The 15,533-nt window shown below is 47.5% G+C and overlaps 1 protein-coding gene across 1 annotated transcript in view; it reads left to right on the top strand.

Annotated features, from left to right (window-relative positions):
* LOC308165073 (uncharacterized protein) overlaps nucleotides 1-15,533 on the top strand; it is a gene marked incomplete at both ends in the record, with an annotated part of 202,992 nt that overhangs the window by 151,869 nt on the left and 35,590 nt on the right. The gene's annotated exons all lie outside the window — the stretch shown is intronic.

Below are 15,533 nucleotides of genomic sequence, written 5' to 3'. Positions count from 1 at the left end.
CGCATTGCGTTTCCGCCGCATGAAATGGAGATGTAGGTGCAAGGTCCTAAAATAGCCAGTAGATGGCAGTCTAACACAGCTAAGGCTGTGCATGATAGGAAGTTGCCACCTGAGTCAATTTAGGCCAGATATGATTTTGTATTTATTTATATTATTGGATGATCAGATGTTTAGGAGCAGTAATTGGCATCTCTGCTTCCAGAAATCATATGCACGCTATCCAAAGGGAAATACCAGACGTGAAAATGAGGCTGATTATTGGAATTAATTTGATATGGGCCGGCTAAACCTGTCAAATGTTGGGTTTTTTGCCATGGCCAGGAAATATATCGTTGTGTAACCTACCTACCCTTCTTCTGTCCTTTGGGTGCTACTTGAAAGGCTGCGAGAGAGAGAATGTCACTAAGATTGTTTTCCTCTGAAGATGTTAGTTAGAGGCTTTGAATATTTAGGTTTTAGTTGCATCAATAGAGATGCAAATGAAGAACATTTTCCAAAATATGGATAGGCTACATGTAAAACCCTGCACTGCTTTGGGATTAAACCGATGCTGGCCACGTCACATGTAGAGGATTAGCACACTCAGGAGAAGGAGAAGGGACATGCAAATGAGAACCTTGTGTGAACGATTGGAAACATTCTCCAATCTCCACTGGAATACTGTTTTCCACAAAGCGCACACATGAAACCAACTGTGTGTGTGTGTCATTGTGTCTGCCCCGAAAAATCAGTATTTCAAGGAGGCGTTTGCCCTAATTTGAAAGGCATCCTTACAGGGATGTGCTGTAGTGGTTAGAAAACGAACACGTGGGAAACCATGAACACCATGGATAGAATAGATGGGTAGACCCTGAACACCATGGATAACCCTAAAGTGGATAACTGTAAATAACACTGACAAGAAAAGGTCAATAAATCTTATAATAAAAAAGGTGAATACAATGAGTTTACCCTCCACTACATCCTCTGCTCTCCACTAAAGAGACACTTGACAGTCTCAGAATGTGAGAGTGAGGTCACTAATTGGCACAATTGGCACAACCTTAAGGCCAATGCACACGGCGTGCGATTTTGTCGCACGACAACATTCGATTCTCAGCCTGCCTGGTCCGACTTTGGTGGTGTGAATTGAGAATCGAATGTTGTCGTGCGACAATATCGCATCGCACGCCCTGTGCCTTGTCTCATTCAAAACAATGGAATCGAATTCGCGGTGCGACAAAATCGTGACAATAGTGACAATGTCCTTGTGACATCATCAGGCAGACAGCCTAACCGTCAGGGTTGTGTGACTGTTGTCACTCTTCCTCTTCACATTGACCCGTCAGTGGTGGTCCAAGGACACAGGCTCTGTCACCCTCTGTCGTGTCAAGGTAGCACTGGGGAGGCCAGGAGAGGGGGGGGGGGGGGTGAGAGGAGGGGAGATGAGGAGGGGAGCTGAGGAGAGGATGGGAGATGAGGAGAGGATGGGAGATGAGGAGAGGATGAGGGAGTGGGGGAGGGGAGCTGAGGATGGGAGATAAGAAGGGTAGTGGAGAGCAGGAAGGGAGGGATGGAGAGATGAGGAGGGAAGGACAGAAGGAGAGCAGGTGAGGAGGAGTGGATAGCAGGTGGGAACAGGAGAAGAGAGCAGAAGTGGAGGAGGAGAGGAGGGCAGGAGAGGAGGGATGGAGAGATGAGGAGGGAAGGACAGAAGGAGAGCAGGTGAGGAGGAGTGGATAGCAGGTGGGAACAGGAGAAGAGAGCAGAAGTGGAGGAGGAGAGGAGGGCAGGAGAGGAGGGCAGGAGAGGACAACAAGATGGGGTTCTGATAGCCCCGAGACTGAGGACCAAAATACTACATTTCTGAGACTCACTACATGCAGAAAGACACCCACAAAGGAGTACAATAACATTATGTTCGATGATTGATGAAGACAAAATTATGCAATGAAGGGACAATGCAATGTGTCGTTATGTACAATGTAATCAGTAATTATAATGTATGATACACTAGGTTAAGACACATTGAATACAAACACAATCATTATTTTTTTTTACAAAACTGGGAATTTTATTCACTTAAAAACCAACAGGCACAGCATCGGTCTGAGCAGTCTCACATGATGCACAGACTAATCATATCTACAATAACGACGACCAAATATAGTTACAATATCAAGGACAAGAGTGATGAAGAAGAGATGCAGATGATCGACAAGGTAAAAATGCTGACCTTGGAGCGACGGCACAAAGCACAGTTTGGTTAAGAGTTTGTGTTACAACACAGCAAACACAAGACAGGGCTGAAGAGATTCCTATCAAACTGCAACATCAGCTGTCTCAGTTCATCAGCTGCGAGAGGAGCTTGAATTAATGTGCGTCTCATTCTAAAGTGCATTCACTGACAGGTTCAACTCCTCCCCACCAATTAGGCTATCAATTGCTGATAATTGAATCATCAACAATTATCAACATTGTGACACTGAATTAAATGGTCAACAATTATCATAATTCAATGATCAACAATTGAATTGCGTTTCTCTGGATCATCAGAGTTCTTACTCTATGGTCATAGGCTATGTCCACACCAATACGTTTTTTTGATAAACGTTTTTTGTATATAAAAATATCACCTTCCAGACGAGCACGTTTATAAAATATCTGCATCCAGATGCATACGTATGAACGCAATATAAACGCTGTCATTGAGCATTCCACACCAGTAGTCGGCGATATCATTTTAACCCCATAGCTCTGCTGGCCAATCAGACGCCGTGTCGTAATTATTATGTCGCAAATAATAAACAAAAATTTCTTCACTTACAGAAATAAGAGTGTGTAATAATCTACTGTGGCTCTCTACATTGTCTTTCTCTTATGCACCTCTCCTAGTAAGTAATGGCAAAAGCCCCAAAAAAGAATAGCAATGAACAATTTACATAAACACAGAACAGGACTTCTGTATAATATCTTCACTTACAGAAAAGACTAATCCAATGTTCTCTTAAGTGTCTTTCTCCTATGCAACTGTCCTAGTAAGTGTCATAGTGTTGTAGTGTAGTACTGGTGTAATGTAGTGTTGTAATGTAGCGTTGCAGTGTAATGTTGTGTAGTGTTGTATTGTATTGTAATGTAGTGAAGTGATGTACTGATTGACAGTGCATCTGTCTAGTGTAGGTCTGGCACTATGTGCAGTAGGAGGTTCTAATGTGAAGTCAGGAGTGAGGTGTGTGTGTGCTGGGAGGTCATGGTGTGTGTAGCTCCCCCGGTTAAGAATTACGAGCACAAGGTGTCCTTTGCATACAGGCATTTATTTATTTATTTCTGAAATTATTATTTAATCAAATTATGAATTAACTGATGGCAGCCACAGACAGCCATGCTGGTCCAGGGCCTGGAGAATGTCTTGGGTCTTCTGTGCTCTAAATCCTTCACATCCTGTATCCCTGGAGGGTCACACACACACACACAGGACAAAGGGGACAATAAGGGAAATTAGATTTGGTTATGTTATGAGGTATGTATATCTGTGTGTGTGCGTGTGTGCATGCGTGTGTGTGCCTGCATGTGTGCCTGCATGTGTGTGCCTGCGTGTGTGTGTGTGTGTGTGTGTGCGTGACACAGTTAGTCAGGTCAGTTGTTGTGATGCTGTGACATACCTGGTCTTGCAGATAAGCTGTCCCTTTATGGATCAAGGTATTTAGTGAGGACCCTCCTGACCCTCTTCCGCTCTTCAACGACCAAACATATACAGTAAATGATGCTGCACATAAGCACCTAAAATGCACCCTGTAGCTCCTAAGTGACAAATAATATTTATCAGATGTTAATAGAAAAAAAAATCTTCCCCAAAAATATCAGTCTGTTTTTCAGTCAGTCCTTAAGGGTCAAGGTACTCCGTGAGCACTCTCCTCACTCTCTTTCCCTCCCCTTCATTACAGTCAGTGAGATATCTATTGCACTGTGTAGGAGGCTGTGAGTCCCTTTCACCTTGTATTGTTCCCAACACAGAGTGATCATCCACAGCCTCCTTACTGGCCTCACAAAAATTGTGGAGGACAAAGCAGGAGTAAATGAAATAGGGCAGGTCATCCATGTTTATGTCCATAGGCCTTCCAAGTGCAGCAAATCTGGCCTTGAGGCGACCAAAAGCACACTCAATGACCATACGTGCCCTACACAAACATAGCCCAAAGTACTGCTCCTGAGGTGTGGAGCCACCGTTTGAATATTCCTTCATCAGGTAAGGCAGCAGCGGGTAGGCAGGGTCACCAAGAAGAAAGATTGGTATGGCCTCCTCGTCATCCACAATCTGTTTTTTCAGAGCAGGGATCTTGCCCGTCTTCAAGAACATGTTTAGCTTTGAATTAGCAAAGACCCGTGCATCATGCACACTCCCAGGCCACATTATCACAACATCCAAGAATCTGTACTTGTAATCACAGACAGCCTGTACATTAAGGGAATATTTGCCTTTCCTGTTGATGTAGTCCATGGAGTTGCTAGATGGCTGCTTGATTTCGATGTGGGTGCCGTCGACTGCTCCAAAACATTGTGGCATGCCATGAGCACGATGGAAGGCCACAACTAGATCCTCAGCCGCAGGCTCCGTAAAAGGCAGCTTGATGTATTTTGGACCCAGGTGGGTGGCGATCGCTGTGCATGTCTGCCTAACAATGACGGACACAGACTGTCGCGACACGCCAAAGGCGTTAGCAGTCTTCCGTAGCCTTCCCTCGTCGCTCAGGTAATAAAGTGTTACCGCAACTCTTTTCAGTGGATCAATTGGTGCCCTCATGTTTGTTGTTTGCCCTTCGATATATGGGCGCAGTTCTTCGCTCAGCGCGATGACAGAGGCTCTGGACATGCGAAAGTTCTCCTTCCATTCATCGTCCACGACAACGCCATTCACAAAGTTATCCCACCAACTGCTGGTTCTGCCCGGTCTCACCCAAAACCTTCGCCTGGTTGCCCTTCTGGTTGTCCTCCGCGGTGTATTGAAGAACATATTGTAGATGTTCTCCATGTCCATTTGTTGCTGTCGGTGGTAGTAGAGGAGCAACAGTACATTTTGCTGTAAAAGCCCAATCAAGCTCAATAGCTTCTGCAGCACGAACGCAACAACCCTGTAAGGCGCCATTGTTGTTGTTGTTGTTGTTGGCTGGGTTAGCGCATGCGGGTTACAGAAAACAGCTGCACTGCGCATCATCTACGCGCATGATGACGTGACGAATACAAAAAACTCGTCTATCTCGTCCAGACGTCAAAAAATATACAGCGTTTCTTAAGGATCTTCACTCTGGCAGGCGTTTTTAAACATCTTCGTTTTCAGAGGGCAAAAACTCGTTTGCGTCTGGACGAACCCCCCAAAACGAATAGAAAAATCCACGTTTGTCAAAAAAACGTATAGGTGTGGACAGGGCCTAAGCTTACTCCAGGACTCCATAGTCTCAGACTAACTAAGCCAAATTTAAGCCATGTCCATGCAAGCCACTTAAATAGCCAGGATTAACTAGTCTGACTTAGGCCTACTCCTGTCTTAATTTAAGCCCTGTCTCCGAAACCGGCCCCAAATGTGTTATTTTAGAAGAAGATAATATGTGTGTGTGTGTGTAAAGAAAATAAGAAAACAAGAAAAAAAAGAGAAAACAAACACAAAATGAAGAAAAAGTTAATTGTGTGTGTTTTTGTTTATGGGGGGAGGAATGTCACGATCCAACTGTTCCTAGTTGTCATGGTAAGCTCAGGGGGTGTTGATTGGCTACCCAGGATACATGGGGAAGTGGCTTGCCTGTTGGCGGGACTCTCGAAAGGTATATGACAGGTGCTCATTAGCTACCTGGAGAGTCGAGAGAGTCGAGAGTCGAGAGTCGAGAGAGTGGAGAGTGGAGAAGAGTAATACTGATTGAGACGCCTTACCTAGAAGAGAACCCCTTGGACAATTACTATCAAGACTATTACCGTGTGGAATAGTGGATTGCCCCCGAGGTCGTGTTGTGTCATGTCCGGTTTTGTTTGTGTTGTTATATGTCAATACTGAACGGGAAGGAAGACCCCACTGAACGAACGTGCGGGCTGTTCAGTATCCCCGCGGACCACGCCACGATACATCGGAGCCAGGTAAGCCATTTCCCCTTAAACATCTACCTGAGTGCTGTCAGCTAACCCTGAGCTAATCTACCTGTGTCCGGCCTCGGCCCTGTGTGGGAAGGAGCCCATTGACTGTCAATGTACGCACATTGCTGTTGGGTCGTGACAGCGTGTACTGGAGCTGGAGGCCAGGGAACCGCTGCACACATTCATATACGTTGATGAGGCGGGTTTCAATCTGGCAAAAGGTAGAAGGCGTGGAAGAAATCACATTGGACAGAGAGCAACCATTCCCAGGCCAACGTGGAGGGAATATTACAATGTGTGCAGCCATCTCAGAAAACGGCGCCCTCACCCATATCTGTTGTGTTGACCCAAACACTGTTGTGTTGACTTTTTTAGACATTCTTTCCCGGGACATAATCCCTGAGAATGAGAGGGGTCTAAATGGAGACCATCTGAACAAGTATGTTGTTGGGATAATGTGCGTTTTCACCACTCAGATCTGGTCAGACAGTGGTTTGCAGCACATGAAAGGATGCTGGTGGAATAACTCCCTCCCTACTCCCCATTCCTGTATCCATTAGAGGAGTTTTTCTCTGCCTGGAGGTGGAAGGTATATGACCGGCATCCACATACCCAAATGGCCTTGCTAGCGGGAATGGATGCAGCATGTGATGACATCACAGCACAGCCCTGCAGAGGGTGGATTTTTCACTCAAGGAGATACTTTCCTCGCTGCATTGCCAGGGATGATATCCGCTGTGATGTCGATGAAAATATGTGGCCAGACAGACAGGAATGTCTGGATGTGAATGAATGATTTACAGTTCTGTGTATGTTGTATGTTCCAATTCAGTTCCAATATGTACTGCAATATTGTTTACAGTTGTGCACAGCTCTGTTTCTTATGTTTGTTGTAAATAAGTTAGTATTTTTCTTTTGCACAATGCTGTGAACAAATTTGAATTGCAAAGAGCATATGCAGTAAAAATGTGAAACATACGTATTCAGTGTCTTGTACTCATTTACCTCACTAAATACAGTAATGTGTAACCCATTTCAAATGGCTGTGCAAATAGTGTATAGTACTGTCTTGAGCATTTTCAGGTAGTGTCACCAAGATCTGACTTTTTTGCATTGGAAAACACTTACAGAGTGAACTGTCATAATTAGGGATGTCCCGATCCGATACTGAGATCGGATATCGACCCGATATTGGTCCTGAATGCTGGATCGGAGATCGGACCAGAAGAAAAAAAAGGATCCGATCCGATCCTACTGTCATCCGCAGTCAAACTTATGTGTATAAGCGATGAGAGAATAAAAACAGTGAACAGAAACACGTGTCGCAGAAATCCTTCACGCAAGTCCTATATGCGCTTAAAATGCGCATAGCGCTTCACGCGAGTCCTATATGCGCTTAAAATGCGCATAGCGCTGCGCTGTGTGCTTCCGGTTTCATTACAAAGAGGTTAACCCTATGTGCCTGACGTCTAACAACATTCAAATTACTCTAACTTCATATTTTTTCGGATTTCAATGTATGACACATCATTTGAAAGCTTATGATCCGTAGTTCCAATCCACAACACGTCGCATTTGTTGCTTTAATAAAGGCTGGCAGTCTTTAATTTAACTGTTGTTGGTGTGGACTATATACTGGGGAGGTATTTGAATGAATGAATGAATGAATGGTCTTTATTGTCATTGCTACAGTACAGGTACCAAACAACGAAATTTAGGAGGGGTGGCTCCCCTGGTGTTAGGAAAAAAAAAAAAAAAAAAAAAAAAAATATTCAGGGGTCAAAAAATTTATACAAATATCGGATCGGTATCGGTATCGCCGATACCCGAAGCCCAGGTATCGGTATCGGTATCGGTAGTGAAAAAGTGGGATCGGGACATCCCTAGTCATAATGAAAACATGACAAAGCCATTTGACTATCTTGTTCATAAACAGTGGTGTCAGGACTTTTCATTTTGATGACACTTTCATTGACATGAATACTTGCTTTTGAGGAATGAACTATCCATTTTGAGCAAGTGACACGCTTTTGCAGGTTATCAACTAGGTTTTGCAGTTTGTACTAATTGTTTTGAGAAATGTGTTATGTACGACAGTGTCATTGTCTTTGCAGCACTTTGTTGCCCTTTACGACGTCACGTTACGTACGTCTGTTAGAGCTTTACGACGGTGTGTGTGTGTTGTCAGAATGAATGGCACATGGCAGTAAACGGAGCTCAGTTTGTATACCTGTGTGGATCTACATTTATTAGCACAACACAAACATAATATTGGCGACGAAGATGGCTGAATTTACTTTGCCACCACCGGCACCTTTCTTGTCTCTGCCCGGCGAGCCTCCTATTCCGTGGGTAGGATGGCTGGATGACTTTACTGTCTACCTAGACGCCATGGACTTCACAGAACTTTCCGACAAGCGGAAAATGGCGCTGCTCCGTCACTGTCTCGGTACGGAGGGTCAGAGGATATTCCGAGCCCTCGGCTGCGCTGAGACCTACGAGGAAGCTGTCGCTCTCCTCACTAATCACTTTGCCGGCAAACAACGGGTGCTTCTCCGAAAATGCAACTACGGGGTGATTCACGATCAAATCGTACGGGATCAGCTTATTGAAGGGACATTGTGTGAGAAAATCAGGGAGAAATTACTTTTGGAGCCAGATGAGCTAACACTAGATGATGCTCTAGCTAGAGCCATGCAGGTAGAATCAGCGTTACAGTGTACTAGCATGCTGACTGCCAGCTCACGCTCCGACTCCGCCTCCACAGCCTCACTAACGCAACAGCTTCAGCCTGCCTACCAGGACAGCCAAGAGGACACAGATGCGTGGTTCCCAGTGCAGCAAGCTCGCAGACAGGGGAACACACGTAGCTCTGATAGCTGTAATAACTGTGGGGCTAGCTCACACAATGCACGGGCTCCTAACTGGCCAGCTCGAGGGCAGACATGCAGGAACTGTTTGAAGCCCAACCATTTTGCTAAAGTGTGCAGGTCTGCTCCTGCGGCTCATCCCCCACAGTCCAGACCCCGCTCAACTCGCAGCGACCATACTGAAATTAGAACTGTGTCTACAAACCATGTGAGCTTTAAAACATGCACAGTGCAGCTGGCTGAGGTCAGCCTTCCCTTGTTACTGGATACAGGCGCGGCTGCGTCTCTTCTCAATCTCAGCACCTACAACAAATTCTTTGCCCACCTGCCATTGCAGCAGCCCTCCACTCCTCTGTGTGGATATGATAGCTCTAAGATAGAGATTGTGGGCATCCTTCAGGTACCAGTGCACTATGGATCTAAGCACATGTCTGCATTCCCATTCCACATCGCTAAGCGGGGTGCCAATCTGCTGGGCCTCGACCTGTTCACGGGCCTGGGATTCACACTGCATGACGACAGTGGGTCAGCCATTCAACATGTCACCTCCACCTGGGAGCAGAAATGGCCAGCGCTGTTCGATGGACTGGGTTGCCTCACAGCCTTCACACACAGACCCCTGGTGAACACAGAGGTGTCACCAGTCATGCAGCCCCTGCGCCGGATCCCTCTCGCTCTGAGGGATGATGTCACAAAGGAACTCAACATGCTGCTGCAGGCAGGCATCATCGAGCCGGTCAACGCCCCCCCCTGGATTTCAAACCTGGTCATCGCTAAGAAAAAGTCAGGGGGGTTGAGAGTCTGTGTGGACCTGCGGTCTGTCAACAAGGCGGTGATTCCAGATAAATATCCCTTGCCTACCTCAGAGGAGCTGACCACCCACTTCTACGGCTCCACGGTTTTCACAAAGCTCGACCTGCGCCAGGGCTATCTCCAGGTTCCCCTCCACCCAGCCAGCAGAGACTTGACAACCTTTGTATCGCACGCTGGGGTCTTCCGGTACACCCGAATGCCTTTCGGGCTTAGCTCCACCCCCAGCTGCTTCCAGAAGGTCATGACCACCATCCTTGCTGGTATCCCTGGGGTCGCGGTGTTCTTGGATGACATCGTGGTCCATGCCCCAGATGTGCCAACACACAACGAGCGGCTTCACAGGGTGTTTGCAGCCCTCCTGGACAATAATCTGACCCTGAACACAGAGAAATGCTCCTTCGCCGCTACCGCCATCGACTTTGTGGGGTTTCGCCTCACAGCAAAGGGCATCACACCTCTCCTGTCCAATGTCGACGCCATACACCGGATTCCGGAGCCCACCTCTGCTTCCCAAGTAGCCTCATTCCTGGGCATGACAGCTTATTACCTACGGTTCCTGCCCCACTACTCTCAGACCACAGCTCCCCTTCGCCAACTGCTCAAGAAAGAGAAGCCATGGAAGTGGACTGCAGCATGCTCAAGGGCGTTCCACTCGCTGAAGATCCAGCTCACCACAACCCCCATCCTGGCCCACTTTGACCCGTCCAGCCCTACCCTCGTCACCTGTGACGCCTCAGCCGGGGCGGTGGGTGCCGTGCTCTCACAGGTTCAGGACGGCGTCGAGCGGCCAGTTGCCTTTGCCTCCAGGGCTCTTAGCCCCACCGAACAGAGGTATTCAGTCGGCGAACGCGAAGCTCTAGCCTGTGTCTGGGCATGTGAGAGGTGGCACCTCTATCTATACGGCCGGCGGTTCACCCTCCGTACAGACCACCAGGCCCTGACCACACTGCTGTCAGCCTCAGGCAGTGGGCACAGGCCTCTCCGTTTGCACAGGTGGGGGGAGCGGCTCAGGCAGTATGACTACCAGCTCAGGTTCACCCCGGGGAGGGACAACGTAGTGGCCGACCTCCTCTCTCGGTCTATCGAGGCCCCCACCCCAACTGTCTCTCCGGATGACGACACAGAGCCAGAGCTCATCCAGATGTTGCATGGGCCCCTGCAGACAGCAGTGTCACTAGAGGAGCTGCAGCGGGAATCGGAACAGGACCCTTTGCTATCCACCCTGCGCACCTACATACGCACCGGATGGCCATCACGGGTGCCGGAGGATCTGGCCCCGTTCGCTAGAGTACGGCACGAACTCTCATGCTGGGGGGACGTCTGTGTCTCCAGGGGCCTCTGCACTGTGATCCCAAGTGGCCTGCGTGCGCGTGTCATGTCCATGGCGCACGAAGGTCATTTGGGCATAGTGAGGGTCAAGCAACGATGCCGCGACCTGGTGTGGTGGCCAGGCATCGACCGTGACATCGAAACAATGGTCAAGGACTGTGCACCATGTCTGCTCAGAGGGAAAAGTGGGTTGCCAGCCTCAACACCCCTGCAACCTACCCCGTGGCCGCCCCGCCCATGGGAGCATCTCCAGCTTGATATCTTTTTTATTTATTTATTTGTTTTTCAGATTTTATCCCTTTTTCACCCAATTTGGTAACCAATTGAACCCAACCTAGCATCCAATTATCCCCTGCCTATTGCATAGGATCCGCCGCACGACCCCGTGGCCGGCAGTCCCAGAAGAGGCCGCCAGGCTCCTCGAGCCCAGCACCGTTATTCCGGCACCCAGGGGGCGGTGTTGCGCGACGGATCCTTGTCCAGAAATACTCCTATACCGCCCTCGGAAGCGGCCGCCCAATATGCCGCTTCCCGTGTGCCTCGGCCATATCTGGATCTGGCGAGCCGGGATACGAACCCCGGCCCCGGTGGGCAGCATGCACTAGTGGCCAGTGCGTAGACCGCTACACCACCGCGGGGCCTCCAGCTTGATATCTGTGGAGAGATCCATGGCCGAGGGGTCCCGCACCACCAACACTTTCTGGTGGTGGCATACGACCTCCACTCCAAATGGCCTGAAGTGGTCCCAGCAGGAACGGTCACAACACGGACCATTATTGACATCCTGGATGGCCTGTTTGCTAGATGGGGTCTGCCACTCACCATCACCACAGATAATGGGCCCCAGTTCATCTCAGCAGAGTTCTCGGACTTCCTCCGCACCAAGGGGATCAAGCACATCCGCACGGCATACTTCCACCCTCAGGCCAACGGGGGGGTGGAACGTTTCAACCAAAGCCTTAAAAATGGGATCCGAGCACATCTGTTCCAGGGGTGCACATTCCAGGCCGCACTCAACCAAACACTGTTGCACTACAGAGCTAGTCAGCATGCAACAACGCAGACCTCTCCAGCATCCCTCATGCTTGGCCGTGAGATGGACTTGCCACTGAACAGACTCAGGTCCCGGGATGCAGTGACACCTGCAGCAGGTAGCACCCGAGATGCTGCTCAAGCAGCAGTGGCCACACATCAGGGGGAGATGAAGCGACGCTTCGACAAGAAACGTGGAGTAAAGACCACCACCATCAAGGTGTCCGACTGGGTTCGGGCCCGTAGGCCCCAGCGACATAACAAGATGGCATCTTTCTGGTCTCAGCCCCTTCAGGTGACACGTCAGCTGGGGCCAGCCACGTTCCTGCTGAGCGACGGATCCCTCTGGCACGCCAGCCGAATGCGGAATGTGCCTGGTCCTCCTGGGCCTGCCATGGCCACACTGCTGCCAGCAGCCGGTGCAGCAGAGACAGATAGGACTGTCTCAAAGGCCTCGAGTCCTGTACTGCTAAGGGCAGCTAGGCCGCCCCAGGCTCCGCCGCAGCCACTGCCTATGTGGCCTCCACCCGCTCAGCCTCTACCTGCTGTTCCTCTTCCTCACCCTCCTCCACCTAACCCTGGCTTCCTCGCAGGGTCACAGCCCAGTGGGGAGGTCGATAGGCCACAGCGGGAACGGGCTCGCCCTGCACACCTCCAGGACTATGTCACTAAATTTCACACATAGGCCTTCAGGCCCTACTCCTGTTTGACTGTTACTTTAGTTGTTTGAGTTTTGGAAAGGGGGGGGAAATGTTATGTACGACAGTGTCATTGTCTTTGCAGCACTTTGTTGCCCTTTACGACGTCACGTTACGTACGTCTGTTAGAGCTTTACGAAGGTGTGTGTGTGTTGTCAGAATGAATGGCACATGGCAGTAAACGGAGCTCAGTTTGTATACCTGTGTGGATCTACATTTATTAGCACAACACAAACATAATAAAATGCACTAACTGTTGTGCAAATGTTAATAGTGATGTGAGAAATGCACCAAAGCGATTGAGAAAAACTGTAATAACACCGTTGCTAGGTTACAGCGTTACTATAACACCGTTGCTAGGTTACAGCTGACCTAACAAGACACTGCTAACGTTAGCATGCTAGCCCTAACCAATAACAAATAACTCGAGTTAGTGGATTAGAAGACAAAAATCTTTATTCTTTATTCCTTTCTCAATCGATTTATTTGTTTCACCGGAATATTTTTCTCTTCATAGGCAACATGCCCCGCGCAAAACATAGACGGCTTGTCAAAATAAAAGTCACCTTATAAACTCCATATTGAAAATCTAAATCAGGGGTGCTCACACTTTTTAGGCTTGTGAGCTACTTTTCAAATTACCAGCTCAACAAGATCTACCAACCAAATAAAACATATTGCCATTGCTGCGAACACAAAAATGTACTGTAATAATAACAAATTAAGGCCACGCTACACTGTTTCAAAATCAAAGAAGAGATTTATTAAACTATATAACAAATATTCACACTGGTAGTCCATTAACATTAACATTAACTCAGGAGCTCTGAGTGGTTTACACCAGACTGGCCAGTGCCAAGCCAGGTGCCATCGACGTCTCCGGGCGGCGGAGTGTGTGTGTGTGTGTGTGTGTCTGTCTGTCTGTCTGTCTGTGTGTGTCTGTCTGTCTGTCTGTGTGTGTGTGTGTTTGTGTGTGTGTGTGTCTGTCTGTCTGTGTGTGCATGTGTGTGTGCTTGTGTCTGTCTGTCTGTGTGTGTGTGTGTGTGTGTGTGTGTGTGTGTGCTTGTCTGTGTGTGTGTGTGTGTGTGTGTGTGTGTGTGTGTGTGTTGTGAGGCGGCGCGGGGCTGAGTGATGCCCTCTCCTGTGTGGTCCAGACGGGAGGCGTCCCCGGCTACTTTTCTAAAAAAAATATTTAAATGTTTTTTTTTTAAACTTTTTTTTTTTTTTTTTTTTTTTTTTTTCAATGCCGTGTGATCTACCCACACTACCTTCGCGATCGACCGGTCGATCGCGATCGACGTAATGAGCACCCCTGATCTAAATGTACAATTTCGAATTAAATGCAAAGACCCCCAAATATATATATATATATATATATAGGCTATATACACTGCAAGGGACTACGGATGAAAATTAGCCTTCTGGCTAAATCTGGCGTATTTACATAATATGCATTGTCCCTTTACAAATAAACGAAATAAACTAAACTACAATATAACTTAGACACGTTGTCTTTAAATGGGTCATTTACAAAGGGAGGCCCAGTATTACTAAACTGTTCCTAATATTACTATATATATATATACACTACCGTTCAAAAGTTTGGGGTCACCCAGACAATTTCATTTTCCACATTAACAATGTATAGAGTGTATTTCTGATTAATTTAATGTTATCTTCATTGAAAAAAACGGTGCATTTCTAAGTGACCCCAAACTTTTGAACGGTAGTGTATATATAATAATATATATTATATTATAATACTATGCTATAGTATTACTATACTGTTCCTAATCAAATGTTATATCAACGTTTCAATACAAATTTGAGCTTTTATTGGGACGTTTCCTCAAAAGCGGAAGTTGTAGTAACTTCTTCCTGGTCGTGAGGAAGTTGAGCAGGTCGATCATAACAACTTTAGAAACGTCGAGGTTGGTGAATATCGCATGAGCGCAGGTAAGGAAACATGAGCGTCTCTGTAATGCAGCTGGTTCATTCACCTGAAATGTCCGTGAGGCTCTAAGTTACATAGCTGCTATGTGCTGAAGTTGATATGGATGAAATGAACCGCTATGTGAAAGTGTCCGTGTAGGTTCTCTGGTGGAAGTTGCGCGTTCATTCCGTTTGTTCACAGTAAATAAACCTCCTCAGTCTGGACTACTAGGAGAATGACTACAGTTACATGACTGGAGGCTTCACATAGTTACAATATTGACTTTACACTGGACGAAGAGTAACAAGACTGTTATGAGATTCTATTTGTCTGTAGGCCTACTGATTGTATCCCTTTCTAACTAATGTCATTTCAGAGTGTTTATTTCAATCTTGTAAGAGGAGCTTCTGTACAGTCAACATGGTGCCGCATCAATAATATGCCGACGGACCGTTGTGCCGACTGCCCTCCCTGCATGTGAATGCTCTCCGCTTCTCTGTCTAGGTACATGTGGGGAAACTAGGGTCACGCTTCGTGCACACCAGGGACCGTGACCCACCGTTCTGGCGCAACCTGGTGGGATGGGCTTGACGTACGTCACGTGCGATGCAGACGCAACAACACAGCGGGGGAAGTTTGAACAAAAAAAAAAGACATTTGTGATAGCAAAGATGGCGGCCGTTAGCATCACAAACACTATGATAACATCCTCCATAGTATCTAGTCTATCTCAGTCACAGACATGTTCAACAACAACAA

The sequence above is a fragment of the Nansenia antarctica genome, assembly GCF_963989245.1.
Source record: "Nansenia antarctica genome assembly, chromosome: 9".
NCBI lineage: Eukaryota > Metazoa > Chordata > Actinopteri > Argentiniformes > Microstomatidae > Nansenia > Nansenia antarctica.
Note: the sequence above shows the minus strand (reverse complement) of the source record. Positions and strands in the feature narration are given on the sequence as shown.